At 43.1% G+C, this 5,332-nt stretch overlaps 1 long non-coding RNA gene across 1 annotated transcript in view; it reads right to left on the bottom strand.

Annotated features, from left to right (window-relative positions):
- The window catches only part of LOC131357502 (uncharacterized), a 3,289-nt gene extending 286 nt beyond the window's left edge, over positions 1-3,003 (bottom strand). Inside the window, exons 1-3 of the long non-coding RNA XR_009205280.1 lie at positions 2,795-3,003; positions 2,092-2,278; positions 1-1,775 (exon numbers count right to left, since the gene is read on the bottom strand). The exon at positions 1-1,775 is cut by the window's left edge and continues 286 nt beyond it. This is a non-coding gene — a long non-coding RNA (uncharacterized LOC131357502). The remainder of the gene's footprint in view (positions 1,776-2,091; positions 2,279-2,794) is intronic.
- Positions 3,004-5,332: the final 2,329 nt, after the last annotated feature.

The raw sequence follows: 5,332 nt of genomic DNA, 5'->3' as shown, positions 1-5,332 counted from the left end.
CTCAGCAGGAGAACTCTTTATCTCAGCGTCTCCTCACAGTCTCACACTGTAACCTGCAGAAAGCTGTTTTTCTCTTCAGCTCAGTGAAACGCCAGAGCTTCGGGTCTCAGTAGAAGGGTAACGATCTCCTCCGTCTGTCTCTGTCTGTCTCCGTCTGTCTCCGTCTGACTCCATCTCTCTCCGTCTGTCTCTGTCTGACTCCATCTGTCTCTGTCTGACTCCGTCTGTCTCTCGGCTCTGATCCATCAGCGTTTCTGTGCCGCTAACGACACACATGAACATGGACCACAACGGAGATCTGAGGAAGTCGTGATGAGGAACACGCTGAGGATCACCTGTACACGCTCCACATGACTCCACATGAACACCTCAACTAGAGCGCTGTGTGTCAGTGTGTGTGTGTGTGTGTGTGTGTGTGTGTGTGTGTGTGTGTGTGTGTGTGTGTGAGATTTTTAGCCTTCAGTTTTTTTTCTGAAAAGTAAAGAATCTGTTCCATCTCCATCGTCGTCTTCACTCAGAAACATCTCCAGGTTCCAGGTCAAGTGGCTGAAGTTCTCTGGGATAAAGGAGAAGGAGAAGTCTGGGCTCTGATTGTGTTCTAGAGGTCAGTGAAGACAGAGTGGAGAGACTGAGGGTCTGCAGAGGTTCCGAGGCCACGCAGACTTTCAGGAGATGAGAGGAGACGAGAGTGAAGAACCGTGATAGCAGCTTTGGAGAACAGATCTGTGCTCGCTAAAACAACAAGGTGAAGAACCATTATAAGAACAAAAATAACTAAAAGAGATGTGTGAAGATGAGAAGAAGAACCTCAAAAGAAACAAACAAATGAAAGAAGACGTGATGTGTGGAGAGGCATGAGGCATGGGAAAAGAACCGCACTAGATAAAAAGACAAACAAAAGTAGAAAGCAGTGTGATTTGCAGAAACCAGGGAAAAACTACAGCATCAGTAAAAAGCAGTGAGTTTGGTGAGGAGGTAAATGAAGCATGATGTAAAAAAAAAAAGAATAAAAGAAAAAAACAAGAAACAAATAAACAAACAAACATCTGCCGTGACAAAATAAAAGAAACTGCAAACAAAAATAAATAATGAACTGGAAGGAAACTGCTGCTCTCCTCATAAACCACAGAACCATGGGTTCTTTATGGATTGTTTGTGGGTTCCTCATGAGAGTCTGAGAAAATATTTGAAAATGATTGTAATGAAGTTTTGAGTAATCTTTATTCATCCCTCGTTTAACTCTAATGAGTGAATGTCTGTGTTTTTAAGACTTCAGCTATCAGTGTGTGTGTGTGTGTGTGTGTGTGTGTGTGTGTGTGTGTGTGTGTGTGTGTGTTGTCCTGCATGTTGAAGCCGTTCCTCCTTCAGCTCACATCAGCATTCCTGCGGCAGCGGCGTTCCGGACGAGTCAGAGGTGTGTGTGTGTGTGTGTGTGTGTGTGTGCATAAACCTGTAGTGTACCTTTGATACTGTGCTGATTGCTTGCGTGTGAGTGTGTGTGTGTGTGAGATTTCCATCTGAGCAGAGATTAGAGATTTCTCATTTCCACATGAACAGCAGGAAGCCTGCGAGTTTCATCCTTCCGATGCTTTGAACGCGGGATTGCAAGGCGGAGGTGAAGAAGTGTTTTGATGTGAAACTCTTTGTGTTTGAGGTTCTGGTTCTGTGCATGCTGACGGACGTGAAGGTGGCCTTGAGACGCAGTGGCAGAGGAAGAGGAAGAAGTTTCTGCATTAAATCCTGGATCACGTTCCTCCAGCTGGTCCACACGGTCACTACACATACGCAGAGTCACATAATGACTTTCTGCTTCACTCTGACCGCTCTGCTCCAGCACATTTACATCAAATCAATAAACAATCTATACAGTAAACTGTGTGTGTTAAAGCAATAATCACACTCGCAACCATGTGGTTATCCTGAACATCCATATTATCTACAGCAGCATCACAGTTGAGCCCAGACTCTGCCACTGCATTAATGCTGAATTACACACCTGAGAGTTCTGGACCATGTCCACCAGATCGATCAGACCAGTGACTTTACCAGAGTTCTGATGTTTGTCCAACACTAATACACACTAATACACACCTGAGTAGTGACTCCTCTGGTTCTGTCCCACAACTGAACTAGAAGATGTTGAACAAAGAGACACAGAATGATGTTCACACTGGACTGAGACCATCAGAAAGAAGATAAATGGTCCATCAGGGATGGAGAAGGAGGACAGAGGTCCAGAAAAGGCAATTTGTCAAGATCCAGTGAGTTAAGAAGCTTGCTGCAGGAGGAGAGAAAGAGAGACAAACAGTTGGTTAACAGAGACCTCTAAATTACTAATACCTACAGACAAAAACAACTAATCCCCAACACATTAAAAGTCTACTAATCCCAGACAAAGCACTACAAACAAAAAACTAATCCCCATCAAAATCACACAGACAAAAATGACAAGTCCCCAACATATCAAAAGTCTACTAAACCCTAACAAAGCTCTGCAAATAAAATTAACTACTAATCCCCAAAAAACCCTACAGACAAAAACTGCTAATACCCAACATATCAAAAATCTACTAATCCCTGACATATTAAACGTCTACTAATCCCCAACAGAACCATACAAGTAGAAAGTACATTTTAACTTAAAAACTATTCTCTGAGAATTTTAATTTGTCAAGTCAGAAGTTTGTACATTGTCCTGTTGTAGGGTTGATTTCACACACACACACACACACACACACACACACTCCTTGTTTTTATAGAAGGAAATAAAAGAATATTTTAAATATAAAATCACTTGTCTAATATCCTTCAAGTAAGTAAAAGTTTGTGAAGGAGATGAGATGAGATGAGCTGCTCAGCGTCTGCGTGATGAAGCGTGAAGATCAGGAGACTCCAGTCAGTGTAGTGAACAGGATCTGTCGTGTTCTCATCAACAACGGGAAGGAGAAGTCCTGGAGCTTCCTCAAGGTCTGTCTCATCAAATGACTCCTACTGAAATGAGGAAAAGAGAGAGAGAGAGACACACAGAGAGAGAGGGAGGGAGAGAGAGAGAGAGAAAACATGTGCCCCTGTGAAAGAGAAGTGAAAGTAGGAAGTGAATGAGACACTCAGAGTGAGTGTAGAGATGTAATGAAGCTGTAATGATGGAGTGTAGTCTGCAGTAACAGAGAGAAGAACACTGATGATGTCATGATCTGACCGCAGCAGAGCGTCACTACAGAGCAGGACAGTGTTCAAGGAACTGATCAGGAACCAGGAGCTTTTCTTTTCTCTGTAAAAACTCAAAAGGAGCAGTAGTGAAAGGTGTGTGTGTGTGTGTGTGTGTGTGTGTGTGTGTGTGTGTGTGTGTGTGTAAATGTGACAATGAGGAAGGTGTTTGGTTTCTTTTCACACACTGTGAATGTAGTTGTGTGTTGTTCCATCTTGAGTTACATTTCCCTCATCTACATCATCTCCTCTAAAATCAACACCTCACTGAGCACACACACACACACGCACGCACACACACACACGCACACACGCACGCACACACACACACGCACACACGCACACACACACACACATGCACACACACACATACACACACACACATACACACACAGGAAGCTACTAACAAAGAATAAACCACTATAAGTGCTGCTGTTTAATAATAATAACAGTAATTTGTTTGTCATTGTAAAAGAGGGTTTTATTCCAGCAATTTACAAATGATTATATTTTATATTTATTAAAAAATCACGTCTTATGACACACAACATACTTTTATCCATTTATAGTTACATTCAGTGTTTATAAACCACGGTTCCTGTTCTCACTGACAGCAGCTATAAACTGGAGTAAACTGAGAAATCAGGGTTTTTTACAGTGTTTAGTTAGTGTTTATTTGGAATAATTGTGTAAATAAGGTTCTTAGCTGTGTGTGTGTGTGTGTGTGTGTGTGTGTGTGTGTAGTGAGGTCAGACTGCAGTGCTGTGAGGCAGAGCTGTGAATAAAGCCCTGCTGTTTCATATCTCTTGACTTTTAGTTTTTGCTGATTCTCATCTCCTTCTGCCTCGAAATCAGCGACACCGTTTCCAACCGAATAACTTTAATGTGTTTTATTTCCCCCTGTGGCATCAAATCAGATCTGTTCAGCTTCTGTTCGCTCGCCGGACTTCCTGAAGCTGCCGTCTGACCGCAGTGAAACCGCAGCCGTATGTTTGTGGTGTTTTTATATTTATTTCTCAGAATAAACAGCCTCGTTTTGATCAGCTGCTTCTGGACCAACACGTGCTGCACATTCTGCTGTTTATCGTCTCGTTCTGAGGACATCTGCTCGCTAACAGACTTTAATTCTCTGAGAATCAGCGTAAAAGATCTGAGAGTGGACACTGTGTGTGTCCGAGTCGTGCCGGACCTACGGTCAGGACGTGCTTCGATTTCATAGAGAAACTGATCATGATCTCACAGTCTGGTGAAACAGAGTGACGTTAATGTATACACCACACACACACACACACACACACACTGTAATGTCCGGGTGCCCCTGCCCTGTGCAGGGAGCGAACCCAGACCTCCGTGGTGGTGTATACGCCTGCACGCCATGGAGACAGACCCATTGGCGGGATTCAGACAAGCGCTGCTTTATTAACATAAACACAAGACACGGGGAAGATGAACCTAATAACTGAGACATAACAGAAACCTGACCTAGACAACAAACATAGAACAAATTTATAGGGCACAACATTAGGACTAATGGGGAACAGGTGACACGGCGGGCTTCACCTGCCAGTGCCCTCTACAGGCCGGGCAGGGAACTGTTCCTGACACACACACGGTGGATCACTCTGCATCACTGGACTGTATGAGATTCCTCTTCGGAAAGTGAGTTATGTTAAGGAATTACAGTACAGGTGAAAAGAAATGCTGGACATAAGCATTGAGCTAATAAGTCAGCTAGCTAGCATGACACAGTAAAGCCTTTTATACAAACAGCTTAGCTTTAGCTTCAGGAAGAGGAAGTGAACAACAGGAAGTCAAGAACAGGTCTAAAGGTCAGTCACGCAGATGAAGTACCAGTGAAGCTGCAGCACAGCGGTGTTTATTTTTAAATATTTATTTAAAAAGTGTGCATCTATATATATATATATATATATATATATACAAACACACACTATACTGTGTGTGTGTGTGTGTGTGTGAGAGAGAGAGAGAGAGGCAGTTATTGTCCATCTCCATAATCGTTTGCTTCGTCATGATTCATCAATCTGTGTGTGCAGCAGCATGCTGTGATTTCCTCTAACAGATCGATTCTGTGTGTGTGTGTGTGTGTGTGTGTGTGTGTGTGTGT

The sequence above is a fragment of the Hemibagrus wyckioides genome, linkage group LG08, assembly GCF_019097595.1.
Source record: "Hemibagrus wyckioides isolate EC202008001 linkage group LG08, SWU_Hwy_1.0, whole genome shotgun sequence".
Classification (NCBI taxonomy): Eukaryota; Metazoa; Chordata; class Actinopteri; order Siluriformes; family Bagridae; genus Hemibagrus; species Hemibagrus wyckioides.
This window is presented reverse-complemented; position numbering and strand designations above follow the sequence as displayed.